We start from the raw sequence: 20,313 nt of genomic DNA on the forward strand, positions 1-20,313 counted from the left end.
AAATCACATTGTGGAAAGTATATGAATTTATTTGCATTCTGCAGAGGGAAATAAGTATTTAATCCCTCTGGCAAACAAGACCTAATACTTGGTGGCAAAACCCTTGTTGGCAAGCACAGCGGTCAGACGTCTTCTGTAGTTGATGATGAGGTTTGCACACATGTCAGGAGGAATTTTGGTCCACTCCTCTTTGCAGATCATCTCTAAATCATTAAGAGTTCTGGGCTGTCGCTTGGCAACTCGCAGCTTCAGCTCCCTCCATAAGTTTTCAATGGGATTAAGGTCTGGTGACTGGCTAGGCCACTCCATGACCCTAATGTGCTTCTTCCTGAGCCACTCCTTTGTTGCCTTGGCTGTATGTTTTGGGTCATTGTCGTGCTGGAAGACCCAGCCACGACCCATTTTTAAGGCCCTGGCGGAGGGAAGGAGGTTGTCACTCAGAATTGTACGGTACATGGCCCCATCCATTCTCCCATTGATGCGGTGAAGTAGTCCTGTGCCCTTAGCAGAGAAACACCCCCAAAACATAACATTTCCACCTCCATGCTTGACAGTGGGGATGGTGTTCTTTGGGTCATAGGCAGCATTTCTCTTCCTCCAAACACGGCGAGTTGAGTTCATGCCAAAGAGCTCAATTTTTGTCTCATCTGACCACAGCACCTTCTCCCAATCACTCTCGGCATCATCCAGGTGTTCACTGGCAAACTTCAGACGGGCCGTCACATGTGCCTTCCGGAGCAGGGGGACCTTGCGGGCACTGCAGGATTGCAATCCGTTATGTCGTAATGTGTTACCAATGGTTTTCGTGGTGACAGTGGTCCCAGCTGCCTTGAGATCATTGACAAGTTCCCCCCTTGTAGTTGTAGGCTGATTTCTAACCTTCCTCATGATCAAGGATACCCCACGAGGTGAGATTTTGCGTGGAGCCCCAGATCTTTGTCGATTGACAGTCATTTTGTACTTCTTCCATTTTCTTACTATGGCACCAACAGTTGTCTCCTTCTCACCCAGCGTCTTACTGATGGTTTTGTAGCCCATTCCAGCCTTGTGCAGGTGTATGATCTTGTCCCTGACATCCTTAGACAGCTCCTTGCTCTTGGCCATTTTGTAGAGGTTAGAGTCTGACTGATTCACTGAGTCTGTGGACAGGTGTCTTTCATACAGGTGACCATTGCCGACAGCTGTCTGTCATGCAGGTAACGAGTTGATTTGGAGCATCTACCTGGTCTGTAGGGGCCAGATCTCTTACTGGTTGGTGGGGGATCAAATACTTATTTCCCTCTGCAGAATGCAAATAAATTCATATACTTTCCACAATGTGATTTTCCGGATTAAATTTGTGATGTGCTATCTCTCACTGTTACCAATAACCTACCCTTCAATTATGGGCTGCTCATGTCTTTGTCAGTGGGCAAACTTACAAAATCAGCAAGGGATCAAATACTTATTTCCCCCACTGTACTTAGTTTAAATAACTGATGGAAAATTGCTTATTAACAACCGTTATATATGAAATGAAGCAATTAACCCTCTCAATTTATGTAATGCTGGATTGTTGAGGAGGAAAATACTTCAGATGCTCAACCTTCTTTGTTAATTGTTAAATTAACATTGCGTGGTTGATGGCTATCCAGCATTACATAAATTGAGAGGGTTAATTGCTTCATTTCATATATCACATATACTTAGGCAATGCCCTCCAATTAACACATTTCAGAAGTTAAACACTCACAAGACTCTTAGACACAGCATGCTGCAAGATTCTAGCAGCTTCCTGAATTAGGTGAAGGGTGTGACAGCACCCTGGTCAGAGCCAGCGAGCACATGAAACAATGTGCTTACCGCTCTAATCCTGGAGTGCAGGCAAACGCGGGCAACAGTCCTCTAGCGCCCGCATTTGCTTCTAATCATCAGAGCCTTAATTTCATTTATTAAAGTTTCTGTTCCATTGTACCCTCAGAGATCTAGACAGATCACAAGTTGCTATGTACGTATCCACAGTACTGCTTTTAAACATACTAGATTCTGTGGTCCCAACATTTTTAGAATACTTTTTACTTTGTAATAAAAAAAAAAAAAAAGTTGTTTAAGAAACTGTACTTTATCACTTTTACTTAAGTATTTTTTGGATAAAACTTTCTACTTTTACTTCACTACTTTTGAAGTTTTTACTTTAAGTACTTTTAAAAAATAATGCCCCCGTCTTTGAAGAAAAGACAGAGGAAATTAGAAAAGAAGAGCAGGGACCAATATGATTAAAAAATAATATTACAACAAAAGTTTTAAAAAAAAAGTATTTTATATATAGTGGTTGGAATATGTCAGTGTTTGGAATGCACATCTGCAGGACTGGTATCAGAAGGCTGGGGCCCAATCCAGGGCAAAAGTTTGGGAGGGGACCCCAAAGTCTGCTATCAGGCTGTGCTTTCTTCAGCTCCAGGCAGCACTGGGACCCTTTTTAGATAGGGGGCCCAGAACAGTAACTACCCTGTTTGCAGCCCCGCCCCTCCCTTAATGCCAATCCTGACATCTACTGTCTTTATATTTTGCAGAGTGCAGGGGGAAATGCATCTCTTTCTACTTCTCTAGTGCTGCATTCCAACTGGTGAATTCTTGGGAGGTTCAGTTTAATTTTTGTCTACATATTTATATTTTCACTTTGTGGTCACTTATTCTGCATATGGTGAGGGTGTCTCTCTATTCTGTGTGTGTGACCAAGGTCAGACATTCTTTGCATGAATTTTCTACAAAGCGATCTGTAGTATTCTGGGGGGGGGGGGGGCAATTTTCTCAATAGATGTATTGATGTTTTAGGATCCATTACAACCTTTACCAAGGTAGGATCCTTGTGTGAATGTTGGAAGTCAGTTCTGGTATGGTAGACTTGCTTTAGGTCCTAAGTGACTTTTTTTGTAGAGATCTATATTACTTTACAATATGCCTAGTACTGAGAGGCTTTGTTTTACTGTTACTGAGATGACATTAGAATCAGGAATTTATTTTATATGGTAAGGAGGGATGGGATTTGATATACTGCCTTTCTGTGGTTACAATCAAAGCATTTTGCATATTATATATGGGGCAATGGATGGCTGCACAGAGTCACAAGGGGCTGCAGTGGGAATTGAATCTGGTCCCCCCCCCCCCCCCCCCCACCGTTCTCTGGCCACTGCACTAACCATTAGCTCTGCATTACACAAATGGTTCAGGGATGTGCTGGGGATTCTGTAGATACAGAATATATGTTTGGATTTAATACTGTATGAAGGAGCAAATGTGTATTAGGAGATTGATGGGGGACTATGATTCAACAGAGGTTAAAGAGTGTAATAACTCTTGTACTTCCCCCTCCCCCAATTGGGGCCTACAGGTGCTGAGGCAGGGTTGTGGAGTCGGTCAGAAACAATTTTGGGTGGAGTCAGAGTTGGAGTCTGTAAAAGTGAATGAATTCCATCTTCAAAATAAAAACTTACAACATTCATAATGCCCTGTTAAAGCCTAATATCAATTTACGTTTTCAAGGGCCATTAATCAACAGGAATTCACCAACCCAATGTGGCACGCTCTGATTGGTTAAGGGCTGGTATTTAAGACCATCACCTACCTCAGCCAATCATTATCTTCTTCAGCTTATAGCTGAAAGGAAGGGAAGGAGACATTTGGAATTTTGTTTGACTTTTTATTTTTAAATATAAATTCATAATGTCAAAGAAACTTCCCATGAAGTCAACTGTATCTGAACATTTCACCATAACTCAAGATGGAAAATATTATGTCAGTGTATGACACAGGATCCAGATGCTGTGATGCCAAGATCAGCACACATTCAGGTAGCGATAAAAATACTCTTACAAGAGCTTCCAATCTCAAAAGACATTTACAGCGCTTTCACCCAGAAGTATTTCATCTGTGAGAGCGAAAGATGACAGCAAAAGCAAGGAACTAATGCCCAGTATTTCCAGCCAGGCAAAGGACCAGAAAACTTCATAGGCATCACATACGTTGTGCTGTGCATTCAGTGCAGCTGACACAAGAGACAGTCTGCAAGATGAACAATGCTGCTGCTCTGATTGACAAGGTGAGGAATGCATTTATTGCTGCCAGAACACCTAAAGTTGTTTCCATTTTGCAGAGAGGTGCCGGAAAAGTGGCAATTATTGATCAAGTCATACGCTGGGACAGTATCTACTTAACATCGTCTGAGGATTAATTTGATTTTGAAAGATATCTGGATCAGAAGGAGCGTGCAAAGCATCTCTGCATAGAAAAGGATTCCACTGAACCCACAGAGAACAAATTGAGTAAATTTCAACTACATTTCTCACTTACACTCAAAATCTTACTCTCATTTCTTCATAATTTCTTTCTTCCATATGTGTTTGTTCATAATCTGTCTCCCTGCAGCTTCTCTCACCCTCTCACCCTTGTCATCTCTCCACCATGAATCTCCCCACCACACTCATAGCTAGATTTACCATATTTGCCTTGACAAAAAAGAGGACACCAATAGCCACGCCCCTCCCCACGCTGCCACACCCCTTCCCACCCCCATGCCACACAGTCACCTTGATCCCCCCCAAATAAAGCCTCCCTCACCCACTACTCCCTTCCCACATTCCATCCATGATCCACCTCCCCTCCCCTCTCCTACCTTATCATGCCCTGTTGGTCTAGTGGCCTTTTCAGGGCAGAAAAGGACCCCACTCTTTCCTGCCCGGTGATACTGCTGCCCACTTACTGCTGGCGCCGTTTCAAAATAGCTGTCGAGAATAAAAGTGATGATATCACAAGACTTCTGTGGAAGTGTTGCAAGGCCACCGCTTGAAGTCTCAGCAGCCATTTTGAAGCAGCACGAGCAGCGAGCGGGAGCGGCATCGCCGGGCAGGAAAGAGTGGGGTCCTTTCCTGCCCTGAAGAGGCCACTAGACCACCAGAGCACAATAAGGTAGGGCAGGGGAGGACACCTTGAGGCCCGCCAGTGCCAGCACCAGTCTGCCAGGAAGCCTGCCCACTTGCCCGTAAACCTGGACAAACCGGTAGGCTGGAAAAACCCACCAGGACGTCCCACAGTGTCCTCAAAAAGAGGACATGTCTGGGTAAAACCGGACATGTGATAACCCTACACATTGCCTCTCAGCCTCTCTTTTCCCAATTCCACCTACCTACTCTCCATATCTTCTAGCTTCTCTTTCCTCTGAAGCTTGTACTCCCCCCTCTCTCTGCTCTTCTTCCTCTCACCCAGCTCTCTTTCCCATTTACAGCCCATTTTCCCTCTCCAAGTTTCTCACAGGCTGTTTTCTATTCCTCTCACTCAGCTCCACTCCCAACCCCTGTCCTCATCACCCAGCCTCTCTTCCCCTTACGGATTCTTTCTACCTCTTTCAGCCCTTCACAGCAGCATCTCTTCTCCAGTGTTTCTCTCTCTTTTTCATCTTAACTGCTTAACATTTTACTTTTGTCAACACATGTAAAACTGTCATGCCAATAAACTTACCTCCCTCCTTTCTACAGTGTCTATCTGCAGCATTTTCCCTCCCTATTGACAACACAGGCAGGAACTGTACTTATCCTAGGCTACAGAAGCTCCCTCTTCTCCCTCCAGCCTATCAATCTGACACAACCAGTCAATAGGCTGCCAGAAGTCCCTCCTCTCTCTACAACTTATTAGTCAGACGCTACAGGGGAGGCAGGAGCAGTAGCTAGGACACAGACACTTTCCTTCCTGCCTTCCCCTGCAGCATGGAATTTTTTGACATTTTTTAAAAATATAAACTCATAATGTCAAAGAAGCATCCCATGAAGTCAGCTGTATTTTGGCATTTCACTATAACTCAAGTTGGAAAATATTTTGTGTGTCAGTGCATGACACAGGACCCAAATGAAGACAAATGCTGTGATGCCAAGATCAGCACATATTCAGGCAGTGATAAAAATGCTCCTTACAAGAACGTTCCAGTCTGAAAAGGCATTTACAGCACTTTCATCCAGAAGCATTCAAAGCTGCGAGTGAGAAAGATGACAGCAAAAGCAAGGAACCAATGCTCAGTATTTCCAGCCAAAGCCTTCAGCCAGAAAACATCACAGACATCTGTTACAAGATATTTTGTCAGTGACAAAGTTACTGCAACAACGACGGCAGATACATTAAAAAAACATGTCATACAACTGTTGGATAGTGTGCCTCTATTATCATTATTTTCACAACCAGCTTTTATAGGTCTGAGTGGAGAAATGGCTTGCAAACTTACTACTACTATTTGACATTTCTAAAGCGCTACTAGGGTTACGCAGCGCTGTACAATTTAACATAAAAGGGCAGTCCCTGCTCAAAGAGCTTACAATCTAAAGGATAAAATGTACATTCAGACAAGTAGGGGTCATCAAAATGGGCAGTCTAGATTTCCTGAAAGGTAGTGGAGGAGTGGCCTAGTGGTTAGGGTGGTGGACTTTGGTCCTGGGGAACTGAGGAACTGAGTTCGATTCCCACTTCAGGCACAGGCAGCTCCTTGTGACTCTGGGCAAGTCACTTAACCCTCCATTGCCCCATGTAAGCCGCATTGAGCCTGCCATGAGTGGGAAAGCGCGGGGTACAAATGTAAAATAAAAAAATAAAATAAAAATATAAAGGTTAGGTGCTGAAAGCAATATTGAAGAGGTGGGCTTTGAGTAAGGATTTGAAGATGGGTAGGGAGGGGGCTTGGCGTAAGGGCTCAGGAAGTTTATTCCAAGCATTGGGTGAGGCGAGGCAGAATGGGCAAAGCCTGGAATTGGCGGTGGTGGAGAAGGGTACTGAGAGGAGGGATTTGTCCTGTGAGCGGAGGTTTCGGGCGGGAACGTAAGGGGAGATGAGGGTAGAGAGGTAATGAGGGGTTATTTTACCAAGCTGTGGGGGCCGTTTCTCCCGTGCCCCAGGGTCCTTTTTTACTGCAGCGGGTAAAAAGCACCCAAAAAAACAAATGGCCATGCGGTAAGATTACTCTTACCGTGTGGCCATGAGTCAGAGAGCACCTACTACCACCCATTGAGGGTTAGTGCCACGGAAAAATATTTTTCATTGTGCTGGAAATGGTGCACGCTCGAGGCAGAATTACTGCCGGAGGCTGCGTTGGGTCAGTGGTAGTTCTGGGTTGCCATGTGGGAACCCTTAGTAAAATGGCCCCTTAGTGTTTGTCAGGAAAGAGACAGTGCTAGAAAATGGTGTGTGAAAGAGCCCTGAGGAAGCCCTTATATTCACCAAAAGGAATAACATAAACTCTCAAGCAGCACTTTGTGGGGTCCTTTTACTAAGCCACTTAAGCGTCTACACGCACCCAACACGCATCAAAATGGAGTTACCACCTGACTACTGTGTGGCTCATATGGTAATTTCATTTTTGGCGTGCGTCTGAAAAATATTTTCTATTTTCGGACGCACGTAATGGACGCGCACCAAGTGGCATTTGACACGCATTGGTCATTACCGCCCAGATTCTTTATCGCTAGGTCAATGACTGGCAGTAAGGTCTCAGACCCAAAATGGATGCGCGGCAATTTTGATTTTGCCACATGTCCATTTTCAGCAAAAAAAAGACCTTTTTTTTTACAGGCGCGCTAAAAACTGGATCAGCGCACACCTAAAACCTACATTACCGCAAGCCATTTTTCAGCGCTCCTTTGTAAAAAGACCCCTGTATTTCTTAAAATGGATGCCTGCATATGTCACAGAGTGAACTATTTTGCCATCAACGTCCGATTGGTTTGCAACAAGAATGAGTTACCAAGATGCTGGCAGTAAAAGACACAAAAGCTCATCACACCAGCAAGTTTCTCCAGTTCTTAGTGGAAAAGGTTCTGCTAGATTACGAACTTAAAAAAAGAGCAAGTTCTACGTATTGTATCTGACAACAGTGCTTCAAACATGCTAAGTATGATTAAACTAATGAATGCAGAAAATGAAATGAGGTTGAAAGGGGGCAGACTCAAGAAAAATGTCAGGAAGTATTTTTTCACAGAGAGAATGGTGGATACTTGGAATGCCCTCCCGTGGGAGGTGGTGGAGATGAAAACGGTAACAGAATTCAAAAATGCCTGGGATAAACATAAAGGAATCCTGTTCAGAAGAAATGGATCCTCAGAAGCTTAGCTGAGATTGGGTGGCAGCACCAGTGGTTGGCAGGTGGGGCAAGTACTGGAAAGACTTCTACGGTCTATGCCCCGAAAATGGCAAGGATAAATCAAGGTCAGGTATACATATAAAGTAGCACATACGAGTTTATCTTGTTGGGCAGACTGGATGGACCGTACCGGTCTTTATCTGCCGTCATCTACTATGTTACTATGTAATGAAAATGACCAACAGCTAGAAGAACACTTCAGAGATATAGGAATAGGTGAAACCGAACAGTACATTCCTGCAACTGAGAAACAAGCTGACATTACTATAGAACAACAACAAAATGATGATCTCCAAGATGATTTCGTTGTAGCTGCCTCAAAACTCTCCTGAATTCACCACATGCGCTGTGTTGTGCATACACTGTGGCTGGCAAAAAGAGACAGTCTGCAAGGACATGCTGCTGCTCTAATTGAGGAAAGTAGTTATTGCTGCCTGAACACCTAAAGTTGACTCCAATTTGAAGAGATGAGCCAGAAAAGGGACACTTCTTAGTGGAGGCGTGGCCTAGTAGTTAGAGCACTGGTTGTACAATCCAGAGGTGGCCGGATCAAATTCCACTGCTTCTCCTTGTGATCTTGGGCAAGTCACTTAACCCTCCATTGCCTCAGGTACAAACTTAGATTGTGAGCCCCCCTGGGACAGAGAAATATCTAGAGTCCCTGACTGTAACTCACCTTGAGGCTTGAGCTACTACTGAAAAAGGTGTGAGCAAAAATCTAAATAAATAAAAAATACCTACTTAATGATTCAGCATTTGCTTGATCTGAAACCTTTTCTTGTAAACATGGACAACCTTCAAGTGATGCCAAGTGAAAGTCAGTGGACGCAGGTGATGGAATTGGAAGCGCTGCTTCATCACCTATTTACGGTGACTAAAAAAATTACAAGCTGACGATTTAACTCTAGGTATATTCTTGAAGGAGTGGAAGAACCTGATGTTTCATCTGTCCCAAAAAGGAGAGTTAATTGCAGATGGCATTTCTACTTCAATGAAACGAAGAGAGGGCACAATTATAAGAAAATAAGGGGCCCTTTTACTAAGGTGCGCCTAAAATTGGCCTGCGCTGGTATAGGTGCATGTTTTGGATGCATGCAGGTCCATTTGCTCAGTGCGCCTGGAAAAAAGGCATTTTTTTGTGAGTGTGTGTCAGAAAATGGACATGCGGCAACATTAAAACCAGCGCACAACCATTTTCGGGCTGAGACCTTACTGCCACCCATTGACTTAGTGGTAAGGTCTCATGCGCTAACCAGGCAGTAAACAGCCAGTGCACGTAAACTGCCAATTACCGCTGAGTAAGTGCCATGCGGTAGAAAATATTTTCTACCGCGTGTTTCGGGCACAGGTCAAAAATGGAATTACCTCACAGGGCACACGGTAGCTGAGTGGTAGTGCCAATTTGATGCATGTTGGACGTGTGTAGACGCCTACATGCCTTAGTAAAAGGGCCCCCTAAGATTCTTGTGGCAGCTGTTTATGCCCCTATCAAAATAACAGAAAAAAACCAGGCAAAACACTTGGCACTTATTCTCAGTCATTAAGGGGCCCTTCTACTAAGCCATGGTAGGGTTGCCGTGTGGGTAGTGCATGCCAAATCAACCATACCAGCATGGTGGCATGGGTGCCCCTGGTAGTTCTGAAGTTGGCATGGAGTTTCCTGCAGTAGAAAATAATTTTCTATTTTCCACCGTGGGAGGCATTCCCAGTGGTAATCGGCAGTGCGGCCACATTGCTGTACACCAGGGGCGAAGCCAGACCTTACGGTGGGAGGGGGCCAGAGCCCGAGGTTGGGGCACATTTTGAGTGCCGCCCTGCTGCCCACCGCCATGCCTCGCCTCCTCACCCACCGCCTCGTTGGTTCCCCTCATAAACAACTACCTTTGCTGGCGGGGGGGGGGGGGGGGTCCCCAACCCCCACCAGCTGAAGCCTTCTTCAATACCAGTCTCCGGCGCAGCCATTTTTGCTACTGTCCTGTGCATGCTGACGCTCCTCAGTTTCACGTAAAGGAGCATCAGCGTGCACAGGAGGAGCAAGAAGAGCAGGGCAGCGAACGCGGCTGTCGAAGGCTTCATCTGGTGGGGGTTGGGACCCGCGCCAGCCAAACCAGGGGCCCATGGCCCCCCATAGCTATGCCCCTGCGGTAGCACATGAGGCCTTACTGCCTTCTAAATAGGTGGCAGTAAGGGCTCAGGCAGTAAATAGCCACGCACTAATTTTTAACAGGAAGCTGGATTGAATGAATCCACAAACAGACAGCATCAAACAGGAAACATGAAGTGCAGATCCATTACAACAAACAAGTGCCATTTGGGCGCTCTATTCTACATAAACAAAGTAATCCTGTCTTTTTGTTAATTGAATGAAGAAAAGCTACAAATCAAATCAGAACATCACCAAGTGCTAATTTTAATATTAACACACAGCCATTTACTGCCCCATTTTACAAAAGGCCTTTTTCCCACTGTAGTAAAAAAAATGGCCCAGCAGGTGCCAATTTCATGCGCCAAAACTAGCACAGGCCATTTTTTTTTTTACCACGGCTTAGTAAAAGGGCCCCTAAGTGTGAGGACATTTCCTTTGGAAGTCCCTCTCTGTCTGCTCTGGTTTCAAGCAGGGTGGAAAGTTGAACTCTAGATCTGCAAAGCAGGCAAATGCCTATCCCGACCTTTCTGCTTTATGTTGTAGAAATCCTCTTGCTTGCTGGAGTCCCTGAGAATCATGGACTAAAGGGCCCTTTTATTAAGCTGCAGTAAAAGGGGCCTTGCACTAGCGGCAGTGGCTGTTTTTGCCTCACACTAAAGTCATTTTTACTGCAGTGAGTAAAAAAGCCCGAAAAAAGAAATAGCCATATGGTAAGTTTGCACATGTGGCCATTTGGGGGAAGCACCGCCACCCACTGGGGTGGCGGTAAGGGCTCACACACTAACCTGGCGGGAACCGGGCAGTGTATGGTGCTGCCCGGTTACCGCTGGATAATCCCCTGCAATAATATTTTTCTGGAATTTCTGGTAGTGCCAGAAATGCTGCATGCTGGGGTCAGAACTACCACCGGAGTCTGCGTTAGGCCTGTAGTAGTTCTGATTTGCCACGCGGCAAGCCCGTTACCACACAGCAACCCTTTAGTAAAAGGGCCCCTAAATCCTGTGGATGGCTGTAGTCCAGCTTCTTCACCTAGTCTCTGCCTGGGTTTCCTCTCAGCCTTTGGATTCTAGCTACAACTCTCAACTGACATAGTCCAGTTGCATCAGGCATATATCCCAGAGTTCAAAAGCAGCCCATATGGAAGTTAACTCTGTCACTGCTGGTACAGGCAGAATAAGTCCAGCAACTTCCAGTGAGCTCCACTGACATGGTTTTAAGGAATCCAGGGAAAGGGAATGGGACTTGATATAACACCTTTCTGTGTTTTTTTTTTTTTTGCAACTACATTCAAAGTGGTGTACATAGTATATACAGGTACTTATTTGTACCTGGGGCGATGGAGGGTTAAGTAATCCACTTCAAGTTTTGCCTCTAGTTGCCTATGGGTTATGCTCCAGACCCATAATAAACAGCACTGCCTCTGTTTCTGGTTTTACTCTAACCAGGGAAGGAAAAGTCCAGAACTTGGTAAGATTTAATATTCAGTTCTTTATAAGTTGTTTCAGTGAGTCTGACGTCCTGCACATACAACGAGCAGGACGTCAGAAACAGAACGAAGCCTTGCGTGGGAAGCAAGAGGACCTTGGCTGGCAGGGATTGGGGTCCCTCACTAGCAAAGGTAGGCAACAATGGCGGCGGGGGAGGGTTGGCGGGGGGGGGGGGTCGAGAGGGTCGTCAGCAGGGGGGCAAAGTTGATGGTGGTGGTGGCGGCGGCGTGGGGGGTCGTCGGTGGCGCCAGGGGGGGGCTAAATTGTGCCCCTCACCTGGGCTCTGGACCCCCCTCCCACCGAAGTCTGGGTACGCCCCTGCTTACCGCCACCCACTTAGGTGGTGGTAAGGGATCCCACAACAACCTGGCAGTCACCGGGCAGTGTGCGATGCTGCCCTATTACTGCCGGGCAATGTCCTGCGTAAATGGAGCATGCTGGGTGGTGGAATTACCACAGGCATCCACGTTGGGCCAGTGGTAGTTCCGGGTTGCTACAAGGCAAGCCCATTGCTGCACAGCAACCCTTTAGTAAAAGGGCCCCTAAATGCACATACAAGCACAGACCATCTTGCCATCTTAATGGCATCATTATGCACTTATATATTGGCATTTACACACAAAAAAATACTTTTATAAAATTGCACAAGCAGGGACAGACTGAGAGTGGTCTGGGCCCCTGGGCACTGAGGGTGGTCTGGGCCCTCGCCCAGCTGTTGCCCGACACCCTCCTACCACCGCAGTTGATGCCCCCGCTGAAAGGCACTGGTGGTCTAGTGGTCTCTCGGGGAGGGGGGAAGCATGTTCTTTCCTGCCTGCTACACTGCCGCTAGTCCCCCACCTGCCGGCGCCACAGTGTTTTCAAAATGGCGGCCGAGACTTCCCATGGTAGTCTCACGAGACTTCCACAGGGAGTCTCGGCCGCCATTTTTAAAGTATGGCGGTGCTGGGCAGGGCTAATAGTGGCAGCACAATGGGCAAGAAAGAACATGCTCCCCCCACAGACGCCAATAGATCACCAGCAGTACACCTTTAAAGGTAGGACCTGAGAGGGCTATATTGTGCGGTGAGCATCCAGGCAAAGCCTCTGGGCTCCTTAGAGGCTCTGGGCCCTTGGGCACTTCCTGGTTGCCCGAATGGTCAGTCCACCCCTGGCCTCAAGAAAAAGCACATCCAGCTTTGCACAATGAAGAGATCTGCAGACTTTGCAACAATGGGGACCATTTGAAAACTGACCCATGCATAACTTATGTAATTGCTTTTTCAATTCATAGGATTCCAAAATAGGCTTTTGGGAGCATCTCCCTGAATGTAATAAATAGAAATATACACAACGGTGCTGTTGTATTGTACTTATCCTTGCACTGGGGAATTGTGATCGTAGAGAGTTTTTAAAGAATGGCATAATTTGATCTCTTTTACTCCCTCATGTGAAACAGGACCAAGGTGAATTATGATTTTTGAACTGTTTTATAGGTTATACTTTGAATTTAATACCAGCAATCAATTTTAAAGGAATTAATGATCTAACTAGAAGGTCCAGCCAAAAAGGGAATACAGAATGTGGTAAATCAACAAAGTGAGTCAGTATGGAAGAATATGAGTTTCTGTACTTTCCCCCCATAAACAAAGAAGAAGACAAAAAAACCTTAATGAATCAGGCCCCTAGTGAGCGTATACCTGGAGGGGGGTGGGTTTATAGAAATGCAGAGTTTGAGAACTGTACAAGACACTGTAATTTCTGATTTAAAAAATGTAGTGTGCATTCACAATATATATGGATAGGTTTCCATATACAAACTGTAAAACAGTCCAAGCCTTCTTGAGCAAACTGTAGTATAGCAAATAAATAAATATGTCCTGCCAATGGTTAGTGGTGATCACCATGTGCCGATATCCGAGTCAAAGAAGAAAATCAGACATGGATAAGAGGATTAATAGTGATCCTAATATATTGTCAATCCAGTGTTTAGTTTTCCATCAAGATGTCTTCTTATTAATTACTTGAGCAAGTGATACACTGGACTACTATTTTGACTCAAGCCCTTGAGGAAACATATCCATTAGGGTGTCACCACTCCACTCTGTGGCCAAGCACAATAATACTCCTTGGTATAATAAGGGGCTGCTTTTCGTCAAGAGTGGAACGAGTTTGGCAGACAACTACATCCACCGAGAGCTTGTGCCTATGTAAGAAACAACAACAATTCTATCACATGAATGTCAGATCTGTAAAGAGAGTATTTTTTACTCTAATTTTATTCAGTCTATTAATACTCTTTAGTATTGTTACTAATTTAACTACCATCAAGTAAATCATCATCCCAGTCCTCTTCTACTATGCCTACTGCAATGGATTTATCCAATTTTTATCTCCAAAGTTGTTGATATCAGAAAAGACTTTATATCTTTAAAGATTCTAGAGACCATTGCAACTTGTGTTGTTGTAACTTATGGACTGCATTTATTCTCTTCACTCTGGTTGGTTTTTATAGTCTTTTCTATAAAACCTATGATCTCAGATCTAGGCCCTATACTTCTGCTCTTGTCAAGAATCTCCATTTTGGGCTCCTGCCTTTTATTCTTCTTCTTGTTAGTAAGAGCTTGGATACAAGTTCCATACCATCAGTTCTGCAATAACTGTAGTTCTTTGTACCTTCTTTCTCATATAAATATCTCCTAGTAACCTCTCTCTCTCTTTTCTTTCACAAATAATGAAAAAGGTTGTGTCCATTCAGTACAGAAACATTATTAATGGCCTGGCATAGAGAAATTTCAGAATTAACCTGACTCAGGGAAATTGGCAATCATTGTATTGCATGATTTATTGAGCACTTTTGATCTTGTGGTGGACCACCAGCTCTTAATTGATCATCATGCTGCTACTGGTATTGGTAGCAGAGTGTTGGAGTGATTCTCATCCTTTCTTTACACTCAGACCTCTAGTTGATATGGGTCTATATTGTTCATCAGCTCTTATTTTGTCTTGTGGGTTTTCACAAGGCTCAGTGCTTGCACCATTAACCTTAACACGTTCCTTAGCCCATTAGCTCTTCTTAACAAAGTCATGGTATAAATGGATTTTATTTTGTAGATGATATCCAGATAGTCACATATGCTGATCCTTAACATCTGGACCTTTCACAACTCAATCACTGTCTTAAAGTTGTTGCAGCACAGTTATTGCACACCAACAAGTTGAAGATCAAGGAGCTCATTTTCAAAACAGAAAAATATCTAAAAAGCGGCACAAAGCTTCAAAAGGATGGGGTTTTTTTGTCCAAAATGTCCAAACACCTATTTTCAAAACCCATTTTTAAGACATTTGTCTGTGCAGTCTGTCCAAATCAAAGGAAGTGCACCCCCTCCTGGCCCCTCCAAGCTAAGTCATCCTGGTGGTCCAGTAGACCCGACCTCCCCCCCCCCCCCTGTAAAGATCTACCTGGTAGTCTAGTGGCCTCCCTTCTCCCCTTCCCCTCCCTAAACCTTAAAATATTGGAGACAGGGAGACAGGAAGACAGGAGCAACACCTCCTCCCCCCTGCCTCTGGGCCTGCCCAGAACAAAATGGTAACACCCAGCCCCTGCCCAGTGCATTCTGGAGCCATGCCATGCAGGAAGTTGGGGAAGATTCACAGTTTCAAGTCCCAGGAGACTTTCCTAACTTCCTGCACAGCACGGCTCAAGTATCTGCAGATCCTGATGCAGGAGAAGAAAAAGGACTTTGAGGCAGGGAGGAAGGAAAGCCCAAGCCCTGCTGTTGAGGTAAACGTGGGGAGAAGGGGTCAGATCTGCTTTTTAAAAATTGGGGGCATGAGAGAAACTGGGTGAAGGTTGGGAAGGAAGGCATGAGAGAAAGAAACAGAGGGTGAGAGAGATAGAGACAGGTGATTGTATTTAATAGAAGAAAGCCAGTAAGAAAGGGTGAGAGAAATGCCCAAAATGCATGCCGTGATTAAGTGCTATTAATCACGTGATCAAAATTTGTAATCACACAATTAATCACAATTACAATTTTTTATTGTTGCTCACCCCTAAAAAAAAGGGTTCACTTCATAAATAGGAAGAAGCATTTACAAAGCTGACTTGAAGACTCTTGGACTAACTAGTGAAAGCAGATCAATGAAAGCTCGTGCTAAATGATGAGATACTCTCCAGAAAATGACAAGGCAATTATTTTCCCCAACTCCTCCACCAACCCTGGTTTCTAAAGCTCTAACAAAACTGCCGAGCCAGCAGTCCCCCTGGCATTTCACTACCCTTCTATTAATGTTAATTAACTTGAAAGCTAACAAAGGGAGCAGCCTCAAGATTGACAAACCCTAAGTACTTAAAAGGGGCTCACATTATCTAAGTCTCTCACACCAGGCTACAGAAAAATCTAAGTGGTCAGCAAAGAAAAATTCAAAAAGCTATGAGAGAGAGAAAGAAAAAAATCAAAGCTTTCTTGCATAAAGTGTCCCCTCTCTTCAGTTAAAACACACCTAAAAGCCCACCTTTTGAAGCTGCTTTTAAATCTTAAACCCTGGTTCTTGTTTTCTTTTTTTTTTTTCTTTATGTAATTTTATAATACATAAGTATCCACTTGCTCTAGAAACAGACAGCAAAACATAGCGAAAAGCATTAGGAAAAAAAGGAAACAAGTAATTATATACTCAGTGCTCCTTAGACCACAAAAGTGGGGGTGGGAGAAGGCATTTAGGGGCCCTTTTACTAAGCTGTGGTAAAAGAGGCCCTGCGCTAGCTGTAGCGGCCATTTTTTGCCAAGTGTCAGGGCCCCTTTTGCTGGGACGGGTAAAAAGGCCAAAAAAAGAAATGAGGAAAAACAAAGGAGGAGCAAACCCTCACGAAACCATGAGCAGTAAGTACAAAAGTGAAGTGAATCCAAAGAGGATATCAAAGAGTCTTTATTGTAAACAGGCTGAGGCAGGCCTTTTGTGCTGAAACACGACTGTGTCGGCTCGTTTTTCAACCTGTTTACAATAAAGACTCTTTGATACCTTCTTTGGATTCACCTCACTTTTGTACTTACTACAAAAAAAGAAATGGTCATGCGGTAAGTTAGCACTTGCTGTGCGGCCATTTTGGGGAGGAGCCCTTACTGCTACCTATTGAGATGGCGGTAAGGGCTCCTGTGCTAACCCAGCGGTAACCGGGCAGCACACGATGCTGCCCGATTACCGCTGGGTAACCCCCAGCAGAAATATTTTTAAAATATTTCCGATAGCGCCGGAAATGGCGTGCGTTGGGGGTGGAACTACCGCCAGTACCCACGTTGGGCTAGTGGTTGATCTGAGTTGCCGCGTGGCAACCCTTTAGTAAATGGGCCCCTCAAAGATAAGGAGATCCACAAGAAAACTCTAAAAGAAAAGAACTAACATGATTACAACCACAAACATAATATACTTGAACCAAATTTATAAGATCTTTTTCATATCGATGAAAGCCTTAAGTTGCTCTGGGACAAAGAAAACATTTTTAGTCCCACCCAGCCTGACTAAACATTTACACGGGTAAGCGAGAAGGAATATTGCTCCAAGATGTCTCGTTTCTTGTTATAACGTCTCACCCAACTGCCACTTCCAGATCTTTTGACTGCACTGAAGCAGCCATTGATGTCGCTAGACACGGCGGGATGTTTGGTTGCGGAGGATAAAGAGAAACTTCATGTCCCAGGGGGCAGCTGCTCCCTCATGTTGCCCCACAGAAGAACCCTCAACCAGTGGTGTAGCCACGGATGGTCTTGGGTACACTCAATTTGGGCTCAGGCCCACCTAAAATTTCATCTCCCTTAGTCTGACTATGCTACTGCCCTCAACTCTTGGTTCCAAGGCGGTGTACAGTAAGAATAGATCTACATGTTAACCCCCAAATTCTACAAATGACACTCAAAATTGCGCTTGAAAATTTGGGCACATACCCAATTTGTACACGCAATTTAATTGAATGAGCCAATTAGCACCAATAATTGGGCACTAAATCAATTATTGGCACTAATTGGTAACAATTTCAGGGCCCTTTTACTAAGCCCCGTAGGCACCTACGCACTCCCAATTCGCGTCAATTTGGAATTACCGCGTAGCCCGGGCGGTAATTTCATTTCTTATATGCATCTTGCTAGATGCTATTCTATAAAGATGACTGCGTACATAAATTTTTTAGTACACAATTGAAAAGGAGGCGCAGCCCATGGGAGGGGCATGGGTGGAGCAGAGCGTTCACTTAAGGTGTACGCAGTTTTATAGAATCAGGGATCCATGTCTAATTTAGATGCAAGGATTTACACTAAGTTTCACTTGAGCTGGATTATCTTATTGTGATCTGCACTGGACCTTATAGGTAAATGCGGAATATAAATGGAATTTGTAATGTAATGTAATGTAACAAAGAGCTCTCTCTCGAGAAAAAAAAACGGTAGATATGTAAGTAACTGTATTATACATTTTATTGGTACAAAGGACATGTGTAGGCCAGGGATGTAGCCAGACTTTGGCGGGAGGGGAGTCCAGAGCCCGAGGTGAAGGGGCACATTTTAGCGCCCCCCCCCCCCGCCACTTTTGACCCCCCCTCCCGCTGCTGCTAACTCTTCCCCGCCACCGCCAGGTACCCGGCGCGTTCGCTGATCTGGATTCTGTTTCTGTGAGTCCTGACGTCCTGCACATTCCTACGTGCAGGACGTCAGGACTCACAGAAACAGAATCCAGATCAACAACACACCGGAGACCGGTGCTGAAGAGGACTTCGGCTGGCGGGGGTTGGGGACCCCCGCTAGCACAGGTCCCTGATGGCGGTGGCAGCGGGGGAGGGTTTGCGGAGGTGGGAGGGGGTCGAATGTGGCGGGGGAGAGTCGGCGGCGGGGGGAGGTGAAAGCAGGGGGGCCAGGGCTAAATCTGCAGGGGCCCATGCCCCCATGGCCCCACCTAGCTACGCCCCTGGTGTAGGCAGTATTAACCAATTTACAAAATAATATTAAAACATACAATATGGCCAATTGATTTTCACAGAATGCTCTGGTTGATTTTTGCCGCACTCTTGTATCTGTAGCATAGGCGGTTGGTGGCCCAACTGTTTGGGGAGGCTAAAGGGGGTGGGATTAGGGGTGGGGCCAGGGGTGGAGCTTAAATCCATAATTGTCTGATAACACACAGAAAAAAAATAAAAATAAAAGTCACATTTAATACCTTTTATTAAATTTAGATATTAGATATGTATCATATGTCAAAGAATAAAGTGGTTGCTCAAAGCATATACTAACCACAATCGTTCAACTGCAAAACACTATGCACAACTTTGTGCAAAAACACACTCAGAACCTTCCTGTACCATAAATATTACACTGGGCAGAACTTAATACACCAATATACCACCCATAAAGAAAATGCAGACCGTCAACAATATGAAACAAGGGATCATAATAGCACAATTCTCATGTACAGCCACAAAACACCCTAATTCATGTTTAATGTGGGATAAAATGCCATAAATAAGTAAATAAATATAAACTTTTAATGTTGAGCACCTGATTCTCAAAGTGGACATATTCCAAACACTATAATGAAAATAAAATTATCTTTTCTACCTTTGTTGTCTAGTGACTTTGTTTTTCTGATCATGCTGGCCCAGTATCCGATTCTGCTGCTATCTGTCCTCTTAACTCCATTTCCAGGGCTTCCTTTCCATTTATTTCTTTACTGTCCACCTTTCTTCTTCATTTTTTGTCCTACATCTGTAAGTAAAAGCTGGGTCCTCTGCAGACTTGACTGTCCAGTGGATCCAGCTTCTGCCTATTTTCTCCATCCATGTGCAGTTTTTCTCCTCTTTCCTTTTCCACATCTCATCTCCTTCCTCTCTCTTCCTTCCCCTCCCCTCTATGTCCAGCAATTTCTCCTCTCTCCCTGGGCCCAGTCCTCCCATCCATGTCCATCCATGCTCCTTTCTCCCCTGCCCCCTCCATTCATCCATATCCAGCAATTCCCTTCTCTCCTTGGGCCCTGCCCTCCCATCCATGATCCTCTCTCCCCTGCCCCCCTCCATTCACCCATATTCAGCAATTCCCCTCTTTCCCTGAGCCCTGCCATCCCATCCATGCTCCTCTCTCCCCTGCCCCCCTCCATTCACCCATATTCAGCAATTCCCCTCTTTCCCTGAGCCCTGCCATCCCATTCATCTCACTCTCTCCCCTGCCCCAACTGCCCACCCTCTTCTCCCTCCAAGATCCCTTTACTTTTTTTTTCTTTCAAATTTACCTCAGAGTCTGGCAGCGCAGCGTCAATTAAAGCGCTCCCACTGAAAGCGCTTCTCTTCGCTCAGTGACCCGCCTTCTTCTGAAGTCATGACGTCATGATGTCAGAAGAAGGCGGGGCACTGAGCGAAGAGAAGCGCTTTTACTGGGAGTGCTTGCACTGACGCTGTCTGTCGCTGTGCTGCCGGACTGGAGGTAAATTTAAAAGAAAAAAAAAGGAAACAGATCTTGGGGGAAAGAGGGTGGGTAGTTGGGACGAGCGTCATCATCGTCATCAGGATCCGATCT

At 45.0% G+C, this 20,313-nt stretch overlaps 1 protein-coding gene across 1 annotated transcript in view; it reads right to left on the reverse strand.

Moving 5' to 3' along the window:
• The window catches only part of FAM163A (family with sequence similarity 163 member A), a 73,528-nt gene that overhangs the window by 41,624 nt on the left and 11,591 nt on the right, over positions 1 to 20,313 (reverse strand). The gene's annotated exons all lie outside the window — the stretch shown is intronic.

The sequence above is a fragment of the Microcaecilia unicolor genome, chromosome 6 (assembly GCF_901765095.1).
Source record: "Microcaecilia unicolor chromosome 6, aMicUni1.1, whole genome shotgun sequence".
Taxonomy (NCBI): domain Eukaryota; kingdom Metazoa; phylum Chordata; class Amphibia; order Gymnophiona; family Siphonopidae; genus Microcaecilia; species Microcaecilia unicolor.